Raw genomic sequence first — 19,739 nt, 5'->3', positions numbered from 1 at the left:
GGGAGAAGAAAAAAAATCATAAAATGAAACTCAAAATGAAGAGGAACTTATACTAAGAGTTGTTTTGTTTCATACGACTATTAAGACAGCTGCACCCATGTGTAACATACGAAATGGTTTTGACAGCGATGGAGAAATGACCGCTGTGGTAGGATGTATTTTAGGACAGTGTTCGTGATGCTTACACAGATGACAAAAAGCGTTTTAAAAATGACAATTTGATATAGTGACGATAAGATAATGGCTCGGGTTGTGAAGGTGTTTGGGACTCTGCGGAATCATTGGAAGAAGTCCACAGTCGCGGCGTGTGCCCTGTCATACGGTGGACACTGGTTGTATGGTAAACACTGGTGTGTAGCGTTTTCTTTCAGATTGAATGCTATGGTTGTTAGATCAAGTACAGATCATCATGAATATCATTGAGCACATGCACACGAATTGGTAGCTATTGAGAAATCATCAGCCATCAAGGTCTTACGGAACGGTTCTTATGATTGAAATCCAACAACATTGAATGAGGATGTCTTGTAATCAGTTGTTTTCTTCGTCAATCATTTGTTATTGATTTATTTACAGTGATAATCTGCTGCGAAAATAAGCTTGTCTGGTGGCCAGGGTGAGACATTGATTATTCTGTAGCTACATTTTTCTGCTTTCACGGATTATGCACCTGCATTTACTGTATTCAACTCGAATGCCCCAAAATCCATTCTCAAATGCAGGAATATGGACGTCAGCAGATTTCACCACAGGAGCAGCTGAGGAAAGCCACTGTCATCCTAAACCCAGCAGCTTGTAGTGGGTAAGTAAGAGGTTACAGTCACGTTCCCTAAAGTGAAGCAAAGAGAATAAGCAAGAGGTCCAGCCATTTTCCATTTCTACTGTAATTTGTGTTTGACTAATATGTCTTGCTCTTCCCTCTGGTTATAGGAAAGCCAATACTTTATTTGAGAAGAATGCTGCCCCTATATTACACCTGGCTGGTGTGGAGGTGACACTAGTAAAGGTATCATTTTCTTTCCCTGTGCAATTGTTGTTTCCGTACATTTCTTAGCCTTTATAGTCTACAGTTATACATAGTGTAATACCATGTGTCTTCTCTCTTGCAGACAGACTATGAGGGCCAGGCGAAGAAATTGATGGAGCTGATGGAGCAAACAGACATGCTGATTGTGGCTGGAGGGGATGGCACTCTACAAGAGGTTATCACTGGTCTGCTGCGGAGGGCTGATCAAGTAAGTTGTGTATTATCATTGTATTAACCTGTAACAAGCTCCTTTATGTTGTGCAATACCATCTCAGCTTAGGTGTCTCTTACTACCCTGTGCTGTTTTTTCTCTCTAATATAGGAGTTATTCAGTAAAACTCCCATAGGATTTATCCCTCTGGGTTCCCACAATTCCCTGAGTGAGAGTCTGCACATCCTCAGTGACAATCAGGTGAAGTAAGTATCCCACTGAAACATGTCACACTCTCATTCAGGTGCAAACAAAACACATGCTATCTCTCACTGAGAATGTATACTGTGCACAATCTCCTCTTTGATTTATCTAAAATATCCTCCAATCATTTTGTCATTCATATCCCCTCTTGTTTTCAGACACATCACATCGGCGACACTGTCCATCTTGCAAGGAGAAACGGTACCCCTGGATGTGCTGCAGATCAAGGTGAGATCGGGAGGGTCTGGTGTTTAAAGATCTTTATTACATTTAATCGCCATTGAATAACCGTAACTGCATGGAGAGGAAGAGAAGAACATTGTGTTGGGTTTCTGGGTTTATGTATCAAGGGAGAGAAAGACCAGCCAGTGTTTGCCCTAATTGGTCTACGGTGGGGGGCCTTCAGAGATGTGGCTGCCACCATCAAAAAGTAAGATCCCTTCATAGCTTATGTTTCCATATTCTTATTTTCCCCAAGTCCCATGTAAAGTCATGGAAACATTTACGTGCAAAACATTATAGTAATGGAAAAGTTGTTTCTCCTTTTAAAAATAAATATCTTATACTGTTGTTTTCGCTCTTAGATATTGGTATCTTGGCCCCTTGAAGACAAAAGCAGCTCATTGGTTTAGTACATTACGGGTGAGAGCAGGACTGTTTTCATTCCGTGTCCATGGACCTCAATTGTTCCTCCATGCATTTGTGTCATGCTGTCTTGTCCCATCCCTCCCCAGGAGTGGCCCCAGGTACGTGAGGCCTCTGTGTCCTACCTGGCACCCACCCTTCGCCCCCCTGACCTGCCTGAACAGAAGCCCCAGCGCCCCCACCTAATGTACCGAATCGCCCACAGACTGAAAAATTACTGGTACCCACCTATTCCAGGTAACATTGTCTGTGTGTTGATGTGTTATTCTGTGTTTGTCAGTCTGGAAATAACACTACACTGCATCTTCTGTTTCACAAAGCATGAATGACATTGGTTTTGTGTTTATTAATTATTTATTTGCACCAACAACAAAAAAAAGTGATGAACAATAATACAGATATAAACAAATAATACAACTTTTTTTAAAGTGTTCAGGTGTGGTTGGAATGAAAACACCACACAAAAATGATATACAATACAAAAAGTACAAAATGTTTGTGCAGAGCCTCCAAAAGTGGAGGAGCCAGAGAGATGGAATGAGAGGATGTTGTCTACTTTAGAGCTGTCGATCCACACCCAGAACAAAAACCCTGTCCAGACGGTCAGTAATTTTTTTTTTTTTTTTAAACTACACTATAGCAGCTACTACAACAGACTCGGGGTGTTAAAACTGTGTTCCCTTGTTTGCCCCTCAGCGTACAGACGACTCCCTGCTGGTGTGTGTGGAGCCAGACTCCTTCAGTGTGGGAGAGTTCATCACTGTTGGGTGAGCAGTTGTGGAGATACACTTTGTCACATTATCAATGTAATACCTGACTAAAATAAACAAATTGTTATTCATGTAGCATGTGTGTCAAGGCAGATGCATTTTCTGCATTGCAGAGAGAAAAAAATGGAGGATGCAACTGCATTCACAAGAAAATCACTGAAACTGGAGGCCAGTGCATGTCAACTTAATCTGCCCGAGGTCAGCTGTCTTAGTCCTATAAACGTCATAGACAAGATGCATTACAGTCTTGTAGTTTAGATCATTATAACCCTTAAACAAATTAAATGTATTCTTGTAAAAATGTATTTTTGTTTATGTGTGCGTGCGTACGTACATATGGTCGGTCCTTCTGCTCCATGACCTCTGACCTCTCCCTCCTGTTGTATCCCCTCCCACAGGAAGGCGCTGGCTTCTACAACATTGACAATGAGGAGTACGAGGCCATGTCAGTGAAGGTGACGCTGTTGCCACGGAAACTGCACTTCTTCTGTAGCGCAGAGCGCAGAGAGCAGCTCCTCACACAGGTCCAGTGATGGAAGCACTGTGATGACAGCACATGCAGCAGACAGAGGAATAGGGAGGAGGATCAAAAGGGCCAGCACCTGGGGTGTATTCATTACGTCTTGAAACAGAAACCGTTTAAGAACCAAACGGAAGCAAACAGAATGAAATGTGGTGGAATCTACCTGAATTTGTCCAATATAAACTCTCGTTTTCGTTGCAAAATATTTTCCGTTTGAAGTAAACGGTTTCTGTTGCAAAAGGTTTTGCAACAGACTGTGTTTTGCAACAGAATCGATGTAATGAATACACCCCTGGGTCGTATTCAGTTGGCACCAAACGGACTGAAACGGGGAGGGTCTATCTTCACTTTTCCAATAAACGCTTGTTTTCAGTTGTAAAATGTTTTGCTACGGTATGCCCTAATACGACCCTGTATTGTACTTCTACCTCAACCTGGGAGTATGTCAAATCAAATCAAATGTATTTATATAGCCCTTCGTACATCAGCTGATATCTCAAAGTGCTGTACAGAAACCCAGCCTAAAACCCCAAACAGCAAACAATGCAGGTGTAAAAGCACGGTGGCTAGGAAAAACTCCCTAGAAAGGCCAAAACCTAGGAAGAAACCTAGTATGTCTGCTCTACTTGCCTCCTTACTGTCACTAAACAGCAATAAAACAGAGCCGGACCAATGTGGAACCGTCTACAGTGAGATTTCATTGTTACTGAAATAGAAATGTTCAGTTGGAATGGTTATGGCCATAATTATGGACGATGACTATGATGCAGTAACAAGGACCAAACATTTTGTTGCTATTTCTGAACTCAGCCTGTATAAGTCTGCCCTGCAGGAGTATTGGTGTAACTGACTAGTTTACTACTGTATACTCTCATTATGTGGTAACTCTATTAAATAATTCAGTTATGATGTCCACGGTGTTCTATTGCCTTTTAATACCAATTGGAATAAACAGTCTTTAGAGATGCGCAGAGAGACTGTCTGCATTGTACAGTACTCTATGATGAGATACATTGTACAGTACTTTATGATAAGATGAGATACATTGGCATGAGAATCACTCTCCATTGGCAACGCTATCACAAATACAATCCAACAAGCGTCAGAGAAAACAAACAAATGGTTTTGTTTACAATGGAAGTACTGTATAATGTCACTGGCTTGGAAACGAGGGGCTCATGCGATCAAGTTACTAAAGGGGTTATCGTCACTGAAGTCTCTGTCCATGTTTTACAGTAGCACAGGTTCTGGATATAGCTGTGTAGTTGGCTGTTGTTGGGAGTATAGGTTTACGTTACAGTTGCTGTGATCAAGGCTATGCAAGTTAACGCTCTTGTTGCATATTAGTGCGGAAGTACAACAGATTATGCTTTCTTTTGACACTCAGTGCGGTGACATACTGTACAAATACATTCCAATTAGCCAATGCTGGTACAGGGCTGTGAACAAATTCCACAAAGAAAGCGCTTGATACAATTCCGTTTGTGTTGTGTACACTCTCTACTATACACCTGTAAAACAAATGGTAGCATGCCCAGGATGTGCCGAACGGGCACAAGGTGGAACAGGTCAACACAAACAGAGCAAAGAAAATGGGCTAAGTCGTCATGGTGTGAAGAACTACATTTAATCATATCACTAGTATCAGTAGTGTCAATTAACACGTTGATACAGTAGATGCCTCTTTCCACTTCAAATAAGCCTGTGGTCTTGATTGAGTGCCTGTCCTCAACACTAAAAGATGACCCACTAATTAGGCTTTATAACAAAACTGTCCCTAGTAAAACCTCAATGAACATTTCCACTATTGCCGACACTCACTGACCAGTCGAACCCAATGAAAGCAGTGTGCAGTCTTCATCAACTCTATTTTATGAGTCATTGAGCAATGGCTTAAGCCGTTCATTTAATGAACAGTCTGTCTCCCAGCACTATTTGAACGAAATAACTTTATCTCCAGGGCCTGTATTCTAAAAGGGTCTCAGAGTAGGAGTGCTGATCTATGATCAAGTCCCCCTGTCCATGTAATCTTATTCAGTATGATCTAAAAAAGTAAAACTGATCCTATATCAGCGCTCCTGTCCATATATATTTTTATCCACACAATGTGGAACCATTGTGTGAGGGCTAAAGAAGACCCTCTGCCAAAACAGATGGGGTCTGACTGTCTGCCCAGAGAGGAGGGTAAATCCCACTAACATGCTTGGGGTTGACATCACCAGAGAACTAAGAATACAAAGGGGTCTTTGTTACAGTGATGGGGCACAGCTTGCAGCTGCCTAGCTCCACCTAGAAAAATAACACTAGAGTTCTATCTCCACTCATAGCACACCTGTGGATTTAATTCAATCTGCAACACATCTCAATTGAATCAAACTAAAACTCAAGTACACAGCTAGCTTCTCCACTTGAGAAGCACCAGCTCACTCCGAGACAGACAGACTTTGAGATCACTGACTGCACCTTTTCTCTGCTGGCAGAACATTGGAACATTAAATCAGCACACAAATAAGTTTACACATAATGATGTGGTCATCAAACACGAGTCCAGAGGTTGTGGTGTGGTGCAGCATTCATGATCAGTTGTCATAGAAAACAGGTGTGTGGGAAGACAAGACAAAACCAATGGAAAATGAAAAAAGGATCAATGATGGCTAGAAGACCGGTGACGTCGAACGCCGAGCACCGCCCGAACAAGGAGAGGCAACGACTTCGGCAGAAGTCGTGACAAGACCATTAGCTAAGATTCCCATTAAGTTATAGTTAGGGTTTTATCTAACATTCCTAGACCATTAGCTAAGATTCCCATTAAGTTATAGTTAGGGTTTTATCTAACATTAGGATGACAACATCCACATTTTTTATATATTTGTTTTAAATTAAATATGTTTTAAATTAAATATCCTTGGAATGTTCACAAACATTCACTAACATTTTGTGCACAACATCTGTAACAACCACCATAGAACATTATCCGAATGTTCTCATTAGGTTTCCAGGTTAAGAACAGACAAAATGTGTTCTGGAATGTTCTTGCAACATTTAACAAATATTTAACAAATATTCCTTTCATCTCCGCTCCATAAGAAATACCTCCTTGGACAAGGGCATGATTTCAAATAAATACATCCTGCATGATACATCTTTCCCTTTTAATGTGTATGATTAGCTGACATCATGAAAAAAAACAGTATTCCTATTTACATTTACATTTAAGTCATTTAGCAGACGCTCTTATCCAGAGCGACTTACAAATTGGTGCATTCACCTTATGACATCCAGTGGAACAGCCACTTTACAATAGTGCATCTAAATCTTTTAAGGGGGGTGAGAAGGATTACTTTATCCTATCCTAGGTATTCCTTAAAGAGGTGGGGTTTCAGGTGTCTCCGGAAGGTGGTGATTGACTCCGCTGTCCTGGCGTCGTGAGGGAGTTTGTTCCACCATTGGGGGGCCAGAGCAGCGAACAGTTTTGACTGGGCTGAGCGGGAACTGTACTTCCTCAGTGGTAGGGAGGCGAGCAGGCCAGAGGTGGATGAACGCAGTGCCCTTGTTTGGGTGTAGGGCCTGATCAGAGCCTGGAGGTACTGAGGTGCCGTTCCCCTCACAGCTCCGTAGGCAAGCACCATGGTCTTGTATCGGATGTGAGCTTCAACTGGAAGCCAGTGGAGAGAGCGGAGGAGCGGGGTGACGTGAGAGAACTTGGGAAGGTTGAACACCAGACGGGCTGCGGCGTTCTGGATGAGTTGTAGGGGTTTAATGGCACAGGCAGGGAGCCCAGCCAACAGCGAGTTGCAGTAATCCAGACGGGAGATGACAAGTGCCTGGATTAGGACCTGCGCCGCTTCCTGTGTGAGGCAGGGTCGTACTCTGCGGATGTTGTAGAGCATGAACCTACAGGAACGGGCCACCGCCTTGATGTTAGTTGAGAACGACAGGGTGTTGTCCAGGATCACGCCAAGGTTCTTAGCACTCTGGGAGGAGGACACAATGGAGTTGTCAACCGTGATGGCGAGATCATGGAATGAGATATTTGACCAAAAGAGGTTTTCATGTTTATGCGACTCAGACTCATCGGAATCAGCTTTCTTGATTATTGAAATTTGACAAGTACAAGTAAATTCACATTGCTCCTTTTTTTCATACAGAAAAAAATGATTGATCAACTTCAGCATGAAATGTTTAGAGGAAAACAGAGAGTGAAAACCACGTGATCTTTATTCTCAGTTCTAGCAGAACTGATGCAGAATTTTGGGGAGACAAAGTCATGGTAAAGTGACAATCACACTCATATTTTGTAACACAACATACATGGTTAGGCAGAATCCTCTGTAAAGATTTAAGAAAAACGGTCTTGGTGCCATGGCAGAATTGTATTTCCATGGAGTTTTAATGAAGATTCCAAGTGGGAGGAACAATGAATGATCCAACTCCACACTGGATACTTGATCCGTGGTTCTGTCAGTCAGCAGTGCTCCATAGTATTGGGAGCAGTACAAACGAGGCACATTGATCAATGGTTCCACCTCCAGTGACTAGGCCTGGTGATCCAAGCAGAGATCCAGGTGAGAAGAGAACCGATTCCAAGCGAACAGAAAAACAAGACAAGTGCATGTTGAATATGGAACGGATTGTCGCCAGATAGCACTGCAGAGTCCAGGCAGTATCTAGCATCTATCATTGCGGCCCAGTTTACTAGGTGAGCTGTCACTGAGTGATCACTGGCTATAGTCAGCTATATCCCAGAGCCGGGCTAGAGATCGAGAGAGAGAGAACTGCAGGCCTTTGACTGGGCAGGAAGCCAGGGAAGGAAGAGAAGGAGGCAGTGTCTTCAGAGGACCAAGAGAGAACAGGCCACAGCCAGAGCTCAGGGGCAGCAGGGGTTATCGATGACAAGCATAACGTCAATGCCATAGACCTGCAGCAGATCTTCCAGGAATGTGCGGTCTGCCTGGGGGTCCAGTCCCATGGCTCCCACGTGCTCTGCAGTTAGGGTGTGGTCCGCACTCGCCTCCACCTCCGATAGAGTCTGGAATTTACGGTTATTCCGCTCCATGAAAAACCTATTGGAGAGAACAGAGGACATTCTGTAAGAGTGTTTGATGAAGACTCCAGACTATTCTTAGTTAACTAGAAAAGATGCTGTTGGTTACTGTAATGTAAACACACTCACAGGATAAAGAGGTCCTCCTCATTTGATGCGCAGTCTCCATCCACCTCCTGAGTGTAAAGCAGCATTTGCCTGAAAAGACCATAACATCATCCTCATCATCATTGTCGTTGTCATCATGATCTCTTCAAAATGTCTGCCACCATTTATCAGGGTCCTGTGTACCTTTGTTCGCTCAGTTTCCTATACTTCTCCCGGTCGGCCCAGTTCAGCCAGAGCAGTGGCTGCAGACTATCTCTGTGTGTCTTCACATTCTGGTTATCAACGTATACGTCATACAGCTCCTTCTTCTCCTCAAATATCATCTCGGTGGTGCCTTAAGACACAATGAGACACAACGTTGCATTGACCTTACCATACACACACACCATGGTTCGTACATATTTACGTTTATCAATCAGAGCTTAAGGTCACACTAACAGGCCACATATGACATCTCTGTCGCCAGGGCAGCGATGTCTGCCACATTGACGTAGAAGAAGGGGCGGAACTCAGGCACAGACACACCTATCCCAGGTATAGAGGTGTTGGACAACAGTACACTATGTGAGGAGTACACGAGAATCATGGGAAACTACATCGACAAAGAGCACACAGTGACATAGACAGAAAACACAAACTGTAATGAGATCTGAAAAACAAATATGTGGGGATTTGTATTGGTGTGTGTGTGCGTGTGTTTCAGCTGCACCATATCACCCCTGTAGCACACGACACCAACAGGCGGTTGGGAAAACATGAGGATGCGTTTTCACGTTGACAGAGACCGGCTGCACTGGGCAGGATCAGTGGAAATGGTGAAGCGCAGGGCCGTCAGACAGCATCATTTCTTGGTGCTGAAACTAGGTAGAGCTGACTTGGACAACATTCTCTCCAATTCCATTAAAAGCACCGTCATCTCCACAAGCAAGTCGACCCTATCCGACCTGTCTGTCTTCACACTACTCAACACTGCAGCCGAATCAGAGCAGGTCACCACTCCAAGTGGTTTCACCTGCTCCACCCATCTCAAACCTAGAATCATGGCCATCCACTCAGCTGCATACACTGTTAACACATAATCAGTTAAGAGCTTACATTGAAATCTGGGATATACACCCCTGCCCCCCACCCTACCACTGACTGATGGTACCTTTGAACCAACAGTATATATCCTTAAAATTGAATAAAAAACGATTATCTGTATATCTCTCCACACACCGTCTTATGTCCTCACCCCATTCTCTCCTACCCTCAATCATATCAAGTTAAATCAAATGTATTTATATAGCCCTTCTTACATCAGCTGATATATCAAAGTGCTGTACAGAAACCCAGCCTAAAACCCCAAACAGCAAGCAAAGCAGGTGTAGAAGCATGGTGGCTAGGAAAAACTCTCTAGAAAGGCCAGAACTTAGGAAGAAACCCAGAGAGGAACCAGGCTATGAGGGGTGGCCAGTCCTCTTCTGGCTGTGCCAGGTGGAGACTATAACAGAACATGGCCAAGATGTTCAAATGTTCATCGATGACCAGCAGGGTCAAATAATAATAACCACAGTGGTTGGAGAGGGTGCAATAGGTCAGCACCTCAGGAGTAAATGTCAATTGACTTTTCATAGCCGATCATTAAGAGTATCTCTACCGCTCCTGCTGTCTCTAGAGAGTTGAAAACAGCAGGTCTGGAACAGGGAGCACATCTGGTGAACAGGTCAATTATATATATATCACCAGCAAAAGAACAGGGATGGGAATCGAGTCCGCCAGACGGCTGTTCTCAGGGCATCACCACGCCTGGCATAGGCTGGAGCACCAGATCTGGGGGTCTAGCAACTGTAACCGCTGTTCCCAGTTTGAACGGGAGCCATAGCCCTGACCACACTGGTCCATGGGATGTCCCCAGTCCCATCAATGGCGACACTGGAATATCTCTGAAAGAGTGAATGGGATGGGAGGAAAATGACCAAATAGTGTCTGTGTTTGTGGTAACCTTTGACACAAGATCAGGTGAGAAAGAGCAATACGCGGGCTATTTACCTTACTGGGCACAGTGGGGTACTGACTCAGGCCATGGAAGTGCGCACATGACATTGCAAGAAATGTCTACTGTTTTTTACTTCCCAGATCTGCTTATCTACACTATTCAAATATGACCCAGTATGTCGATACCCAAATCAGGTGTTGTGGCAAGCATTTGTTTACCAGTTTGCCGAATTATTTATTTTTTCTGCCATCATAAGTTTCAGCAAGCTCTGTAAATTTAGATCATGAGAGTATGTAATTAAAATGTGATAATTGAGTAATACAGTAGTCTGAGCGCAGGGGTTTCCCACTTAAATAAAACGAACTCTGCCGACCCCTTGCACTGCTCCTGTCAGGAGTGGCGCTCGGCGGTCGTCGTCACTGGCCTATTAGCTGCCACTGATTGTCTTTCCTCTCCCTCCTTGTATGTTGATTGGTAGCACCTGTTTATATATGATTAGTTTGTCTTTATTAGACAGCCGGCCCGCCTGGTTGTTGTGCGGGATTATTTCAGTGTAACCTTCGGCTCTGTTGTAGAGGTACGTGTTAATGCCTGGTCGTGACTTTTCCGTTGTACATTTTCATTCCCTGTGTTTGGGGCCGTTACTATTGTGAGCACCCTGTGGTGCGTTGGTGCTATTAAAGACGCACAGCATTGCACTCTGTCTCCTGCGTTTGACTCCACACACCTACGACACCCGCAGCATTACAGAATCCCGCACCTAAATCAAATTGAATGGAGTCAGCAGGAGCAGCAGCCAACCCTCTCCCATCGATGGAGGAACGGGTTCTCCACCACACCACCGTTCTCCATCGGATCGGATCCGCGATGGATCAAGTGATGGAGAGAATGGACCGATGGGAGAGGAGTGGTCTCCTCTCTCCACCTTCGGCACCCCCGGCTCCTGACTCCCCATCACTCGACTCCAGCACCCTCCGTCTGACGCTACCGAGGGCTTATGATGGAGCGGCGGCGGGTTGCCAGGGGTTTCTGCTTCAGCTGGAGCTATACCTGGCCACCGTTAGACCCACTCCCTCAGGAGCGGAGAGGGTGAGTGTCCTCATCTCCTGCCTCACGGGTCGTGCTCTGGAGTGGGCGAACGCAGTCTGGAATGGCCCAGACTCAGCGCGGGAGCACTACACAGAGTTTTCCCTCCGCTTCCGTGCCGTGTTTGATCACCCTCTAGACGGCCGAACGACTATTTCATCTCAGGCAGGAGAGGAGGCGCGCCCAGGATTACGCGCTGGAGTTCTGGACCTTGGCAGCCGGATCTGGGTGGAACGACAGGGCCCTTATGGACCACTACAGGTGTAGTCTCCGAGAGGACGTCCGCCGGGAGTTAGCGTGTTGGGACACCACTCTGTCACTGGATCAGCTGATTGACATGTCCATTCGACTGGACAATCTGCTGGCTGCCCGCGGGCGTTCAGAGAGGGTCCTGTGCGTTCCACCACCCAGCCCCTCCGCTCCCATTCCGATGGAGTTGGGAGGGGCTGCGCCAAGGGGTACCGGAGGAGGAGGTCTTCCCTGCACCAACTGTGGTCGGAGAGGACACACGTCTGATCGGTGCTGGGGGGGTCCGTCTGGGAGTAGAGATGGCAGGCGGAACGCTTCTCGATCATCCCAGGTGAGTCTGCATCAAACTCACCCAGAACCCCCTGTTGGCCACATGTTTGTCTTAACCTTTTTTCTTCACTTTTTTCCCTCTTCCCAGCATAGGGCGCTAGTCGATTCAGGCGCAGCTGGGAACTTTATGGATCGCGGACTCGCCCTTAAGTTAGGGGTTCCGCTGGTGTCGGTGGAGAGTCCAGACCAGGGTTCCACGGTGTGCATTCCCCCGAGTATGCCGATTTGGCAATCGCTTTCAGTAAAGTGAAAGCGACTAAATTACCACCTTATCGACCGGGAAGGGATTGTACGATAGATCTCCAGGTAGACGCTGCGCTTCCCAAGAGTCACGTGTACCCGCTGTCCCAGGAGGAGACGTTGGCAATGGAGACATATGTCACGGAGTCGCTGAGACAGGGGTACATTCGGCCCTCCATTTCACCCATCTCCTCGAGTTTCTTTTTTGTGAGGAAAAAGGAGGGAGGTTTGCGTCCGTGTATTGATTATAGAGGTCTAAACGCCATCACAGTGGGGTATAGTTACCCTCTACCTCTCATCGCTACGGCGGTGGAATCATTCCACGGAGCGCAGTTCTTCACAACTGGATCTCAGGAGCGCGTATATTCTGGTGCGTATTCGGAAGGGAGACGAGTGGAAAACCGCATTTAGTACCACATCAGGCCACTATGAGTACCTCGTCATGCCGTATGGGTTAAAAAATGCTCCAGCCGTTTTTCAATCCTTTGTAGACGAGATTCTCAGGGATTGTTTATATCGATGACATTCTGATCTACTCGGCCACTCACACCGCGCATGTGTCTCTGGTGCGCAAGGTGCTTGGTAGACTGCTGGAGCATGACCTATACGTCAAGGCTGAGAAATGCGTGTTCTCTAAACGAGCCGTCTCTTTTCTGGGATATCGCATTTCCACCTCTGGGGTAGTGATGGAGGGTGACCGCATTAGGGCCGTGCGTAATTGGCCGACTCCAACCACGGTAAAGGAGGTGCAGCGGTTTTTGGGTTTTGCCAACTACTACCGGAGGTTTACCGGGGTTTTGGCCAGATAGCGGCTCCCATTACCTCACTGCTGAAGGGGGGCCCGGTGCGGTTGCAGTGGTCAGCAGAGGCGAACGGAGCGTTCAACAAGTTGAAGGCGCTGTTCACTGATGCGCCCGTGTTGGCGCATCCGGACCCCTCTCTAGCATTCATAGTGGAGGTGGACGCGTCCGAGGCTGGGGTGGGTGCTGTGCTATCGCAGCGCTCGGGTACGCCGCCAAAACTCCGCCCCTGCGCTTTCTTCTCAAGGAAGCTCAGCCCAGCGGAGCGTAACTATGATGTGGGGGACCGGGAGTTGCTAGCGGTGGTCAGAGCTCTGAAGGTGTGGAGACACTGGCTTGAGGGGGCTAAGCACCCTTTTCTCATCTGGACCGACCACCAGAACCTGGAGTATATTCGGGCAGCTAGGAGACTTAACCCACGTCAGGCAAGGTGGGCCATATTCTTCACCCGGTTCCGGTTTACTTTGTCTTATAGACCGGGCTCCCAGAACGTAAAGGCTGACGCACTGTCCCGCCTTTACGACACGGAGGATGGGTCCACCGAACCTGCTCCCATCCTTCCCGCCTCAAAGCTGGTAGCACCAGTGGTATGGGAGGTGGACTCGGATATCGAGCGGGCGTTACGGGCTGAACCCGCGCCTCAGTGTCCAGGGGGGCGAAGGTACGTGCCGCTTGGTGTTCGGGACAAGCTGATTCGGTGGGCTCATGTCCTACCCTCCTCGGGTCACCCTGGGGTGACGAGGACAGTGGGGAGCCTTCAGGGGAGGTATTGGTGGCCTACTTTGGCGAAGGACGTTAAGGGTTATGTCTCCTCCTGTTCAGTGTGCGCTCAGAGTAAGGCTCCTAGGCACCTTCCTAGAGGGAAATTACAACCCCTCCCCGTTCCACAGCGGCCATGGTCACATCTGTCCATAGATTTCCTGACCGATCTTCCGCCGTCTCAGGGGAACACCACGGTTCTAGTGATTGTGGATCGGTTCTCTAAGTCCTGCAGTCTCCTCCCGTTGCCCGGTATCCCTACAGCCCTACAGACTGCGGAGGCGTTATTCACCCATGTCTTTCGGCACTACGGGGTGCCGGAGGACATTGTTTCTGATCGGGGCCCCCAATTCACGTCTCGGGTATGGAGAGCGTTCATGGAACTCTTGGGGGTCTCTGTCAGCCTGACCTCCGGTTATCACCCCGAGAGTAATGGGCAGGTGGAGAGAGTGAACCAGGAGGTGGGTAGGTTTCTGCGGTCGTATTGCCAGGATCGGCCAGGGGAGTGGGCACGCTACATTCCCTGGGCTGAAATGGCTCAGAACTCACTACGCCACTCCTCTACTATCGTGTCCCCTTTTCAGTGTGTGTTGGGGTACCAGCCCGTCCTGGCACCATGGCATCCGAGCCAGACCGAGGCTCCTGCGGTGGAGGAATGGGTACAGCGCTCCAAGGAGACCTGGAGGGCCGTCCAGGAATCTCTACAACAAGCGAGTGGACGGCAGAAGAGGAGTGCTGACCGCCACCGCAGTGAGGCCCCCGTGTTTGTACCGGGGGACAGGGTCTGGCTCTCGACCCGAAACCTACCTCTCCGCTTGCCCTGCCGGAAGCTGGGTCCGCAGTGTGTAGGGCCTTTTAAAGTCCTGAGGAGGATAAAAGAGGTGTGTTATCGACTACAACTCTCTTCCTATTATCGTATTAACCCCTCGTTTCATGTGTCTCTCCTCAGGCCGGTGGCAGCTGGTCCCCTGCAGGACAGTGAGGTGCTGGAGGTCCCCCCTCTGGACATCGAGGGGTCCCCGGCGTACACGATCCGGGCCATTCTGGACTCAAGACGCCGGGTGAGGGGCCTGCAGTACCTCGTGGACTGGGAGGGGTACGGCCCGGAGGAGAGGTGCTGGGTACCGGTGGGGGACATCTTGGATCCATCCATGTTGAGGGATTTCCATCGCCTCCATTCGGATCGCCCTGCACCTCGTCCTCCGGGGCGACCTCGAGGCCGGTGTCGGCACGCTGCGGGAGCCGCGCGTCAGGGGGGGGTACTGTCACGAGTGGCGCTCGGCGGTCGTCGTCACCGGCCTATTAGCTGCCACTGATTGTCTTTCCTCTCCCTCCTTGTATGTTGATTCGTAGCACCTGTTTATATATGATTAGTTTGTCTTTATTAGACAGCCGGCCCGCCTGGTTGTTGTGCGGGATTATTTCAGTGTAACCTTCGGCTCTGTTGTAGAGGTACGTGTTAGTGCCTGGTCGTGACTTTTCCGTTGTACATTTTCATTCCCTGTATTTGGGGCCGTTACTATTGTGAGCACCCTGTGGTGCGTTGGTGCTATTAAAGACGCACAGCATTGCACTCTGTCTCCTGCGTTTGACTCCACACACCTACGACACCCGCAGCATTACAGCTCCATCATTTGATCATTCAAACCCACTTGTACAGTTTGAAATATTCTGGATGTCTCAGTGGTTATAGCAACAGTGGTGGAAAAAGTTCCCTATTTTCATACTTGGGTAAAAGTAAAGATACCAGCCAGTAAAATACTACTTGAGAAAAAGTCTAAAAGTATTTGGGTTTAAATATATTTAAGTATCAAAAGTAAATGTAATTCCTAAAATATAAGTATAAAGAATTTCAAATTCATTATATTAGCCAAACCAGACTGCGCAGTTTTCTTTTTCCCCCCGGATAGCCAGGGGCACACTCCAACACTCAGACATAATTTACAAACTAAGCATTTGTTTTTAGTGAGTCTGCCAGATCAGATGCAGTAGGGATGAACCGGGATTTTTATAAGTATGTGAATTGGACAAGTTTCCTGTCCTGCTTCAAAAGTACTTTTGGTGGTCAGGGCAAATGTATGGAGTAGAAAGTACATACTTTTCTTTAGGAATGTAGTGGAGTAAAAGTAATATTTGTACAAAATATCAATAGTAAAGTACAGATACCCCCAAAAACTACTTAAGTAGTACATTCAAGTATTTTTACTGAAGTACTTTACACCACTGAATAGCAATATATATATACCATTTAGCAGACACTGTTATCCAAAGTGATTTACAGTCATGCGTACATACATTTTACATATGGGTGGTCCCAGGAATCAAACCCACTATCCTGGCACACAAGCACCATGCTCTGCCAAATGAGCCAGACAGGACCACAAACAGCAGAAATCACTTGACAAAGATCTCTGAGACGGGAAAGCTTTCTTGGAGTCTTGGGAAACCAGTATTACTGTTTACTCTCCTCAACTTCCCTTTTCTGGTTAGCTGAAATTGAATGTAAGATCAAATGTGGACGGTCAGAGATGGAGACATAATGGATGAATCTCATTCTCTCACAGTGAAGTGTACAGTTTGGAAACTCAAGTTTATGTGTTTGTGTGTGTCAATGGCAGGCAACATGGTGGAATGGTGCTTACCCCAAGATGTGAATATTGACGGAGTGGAATTCAAGTCAATGGCCAGCGGCTCACACAGAATCGGCAACGACTTCATGTAAAACTATTCCGCCACCTGAATGAACAGTGTTACTGACAGAGGACAATCAGAGCCCTATCATTCATCTTGATGATGTATCACAGGCGGCAGGTGGCATCTTAATTGGGGAGGACAGGCTCATAGTAATGGCTGGAACGGCAAATATGGAATTGTACCATTCCATTTCAGCCATTAAAATGCTCCGTTCTCCCCTCAGCAGGCTTGTGTGTTGTATACATTCACAACATCCATGTCTATTTTCTTTTTGCAGATATTTCTGTAAAGGCTGCTACTTTGGGCTGGCCTGTTTTGCTAACATGCCTGTTGAGAGCGAGTTGGAGAGAGGGGCACAGATGAAGTCTGTGGGTATTCTGTCTCCCTCTTACACCCTCTTATATCACTACATGCACTTCCTGGAGAACCAGGTTAGGTAAGTACTGTTGTCTGTCTGTCCATCCTCTATCACCCTGTTTCCTCTTTTCTCTCTCTCTCTCTCTCTCTCTCTCTCTTATCCATCCTGTTTCACATTCCTCCCCTCATTCCATTCCTCTTGTCCTTCGTCCGTATTTTCAGTCTTCTCATCTATTTAACATAAGCCTCGAGTCAGTGCCACCACCGTCACTAGAATCCATTTATATGCAGTCTTTGCATGTAATCATTGAAATGGAAGAAACCCTGAATGTCTCCCTCAGAAACGCTTGTCTTTCTGCTTGAATCTTCAGATGCTTATCTCATCTCATTGGCTATGCATAAAGAACTGACACATATCCAGCTCATGGTAGAGATACAGTATCTGCTTAAGGGATTCGGCTTGACTTTACACAGTACAAATAGACTTAGCCTATGTTGATCCAGTTCCCAGGGAGGATCCCAGTTTTAATCCAATCAAACCATGCTGTGTTGAGTCTTCGATAATAATCTCTTTCTCACCAGTGTTATGCTTGAGATGCCGACAGCAGTCAACATTTAGAAAGTGTTTAGTGTTAATTACAGGATAATATCTAGCCTAATCAGTGTGTCTCTCCATGCAGACACCAGCTGCAGTGCCCTGGCTCGTACTCTCCTCTGGAGGCTTTCTATGAGGATAAAAAAAGCTGTGCTGCACCCAGCAGGGAATGGACTGGTCACTGCCTGTCCAACCAGCTACTGGGTCCCAGCCATTAACCGCTGCATGTACCCAGAGATGAAGGTCAGGACTGATGGCCACTTGAACTTAGATCATTGATCTTACTGTTAACAAGGCAAGTCAGTTAAGAACAAATTCTTATTTACATATTTTTACCTTGTCCGCTCTGGGATTCAATGTAGCAACCTTCAGTTACTAGTCCAACGCTCTAACCTCTAGGCTACCTGCCGCCCCGTTGTTGTTGTTGATTGTGGATCATTGGCAATTCAATGATTGGTTTAGGTGCGTTTGTGCATTTTGAGATATGTCATAACTTGAGTTATGTGCATGTAAATCAGACTTCCGATGTTAAGGAGATATTTTGGGCAGAAGTTAGCATTCTGTCCATCCCTCTCTTCCCCCTCCAGATCACCCACCCGGCCGGCTGCATGTCCCAGTTCATCCGCTTCTTTGGGGAGCAGATCATGGTGCTGTGGAAGGTTGCCCTTAAGTCTTCATCAGGCATCCATATCCCAGGTGGGGGTGGAAGGTCCAATACATAGGGGCAGTACTCAGTGACATCACTTCCTGAAACAGGAGGTAAAGATATGTAACCTAGGTTCAAAATATTAACATTCAATGTACAGTTGAAGTCGGACGTTTTCATACACCTTAGCCAACTACATTTAAACTCAGTTTTTCCACAATTCCTGACATTTAATCCGAGTAACAATTCCCTGTCTTAGGTCAGTTAGGATCACCACTTTATTTTAAGAATGTGAAATGTCAGAATAATAGTAGTGAGAAGGATTTATTTCAGCTTTCATTTCATCACATTCCCAGTGGGTCAGAAGTTTACATAAACTCAATTAGTATTTGGTAGGATTGCCTTTAAATTGTTTAACTTGGGTCAAACGTTTCGGGTAGCCTTCCACAAGCTTCCCACAATAAGTTGGGTGAATTTTAGCCTATTTCTCCTGACAGAGCTGGTGTAACTGAGTCAGGTTTATAGGCCTTGCACATGCTTTTTCAGTTCTGCCCACACATTTACAATAGGATTGAGGTCAGGGCTTTGTGATGGCCACTCCAATACCTTGACTTTGCTGTCCTTAAGCCAATTTGCCACAACTTTGAAAGTACGCTTGGGGTCATTGTCCATTTGGAAGACCCATTTGCGACCAAGCTTTAACTTCCTGACTGATGTTTTGAGATGTTGCTTCAATATATCCACATAATTCTCCTCCCTCATGATGCCATCTATTTTGTGAAGTGCACCAGTCCCTCCTGCAGCAAAGCACCCCCACAACATGATGCTGCCACCCCCGTGCTTCACGGTTGGGATGGTGTTCTTCAGCTTGCAAGCATCCCCCTTTTTCCTTCAAACATAACGATGGTCATTATGGCCAAACAGTTCTATTTTTGTTTCATCAGACCAGGACATTTCTCCAAAAAGTACAATATTTTTCCCTATGTGCAGTTGCAAACCGTAGTCTGGCTTTTTTAATGGCGGTTTTGGAGCAGTGGCTTCTTCCTTGCTGAGCGGCCTTTCAGGTTATGTCGATATAGGGCTTGTGTTACTGTGGATATAGATACTTTTGTACCTGTTTCCTCCAGCATCTTCACAAGTTCCTTGCTGTTGTTCTGGGATTGATTTGCACTTTTCGCACCAAAGTATGCATCTCCTTCCTGAGCGGTATGACGGCTGCATGGTCCCTTGGTGTTTATACTTGCGTACTACTGTTTGTACAGATAAACATGGTACCTTCAGGCGTTTGGAAATTGCTACCAAGGATGAACCAGACTTGTGGAGGAATACAATTCTTTTCTGATGTCTTGACTGATTTCTTTTGATTTTCCCATGATGTCAAGCAAAGAGGCACTGAGTTTGAAGGTAGGCCTTGAAATACATCCACAGATACACCTCCAATTGACTCAAATGATGTCAATTAGCCTTTCAGAA

At 46.4% G+C, this 19,739-nt stretch overlaps 2 pseudogenes; both read left to right on the top strand.

The window, feature by feature from the left end:
* The first annotated feature begins 88 nt into the window (after positions 1 to 88).
* LOC118401052 (acylglycerol kinase, mitochondrial-like) lies at positions 89 to 4,293 on the top strand (annotated as a pseudogene).
* Positions 4,294 to 9,287: 4,994 nt separating this feature from the next.
* LOC118400823 (DENN domain-containing protein 11-like) lies at positions 9,288 to 18,342 on the top strand (annotated as a pseudogene).
* The last annotated feature ends 1,397 nt before the right edge of the window (positions 18,343 to 19,739 follow it).

This window comes from Oncorhynchus keta, chromosome 22, assembly GCF_023373465.1.
Source record: "Oncorhynchus keta strain PuntledgeMale-10-30-2019 chromosome 22, Oket_V2, whole genome shotgun sequence".
NCBI classification, from domain to species: domain Eukaryota; kingdom Metazoa; phylum Chordata; class Actinopteri; order Salmoniformes; family Salmonidae; genus Oncorhynchus; species Oncorhynchus keta.
This window is presented reverse-complemented; position numbering and strand designations above follow the sequence as displayed.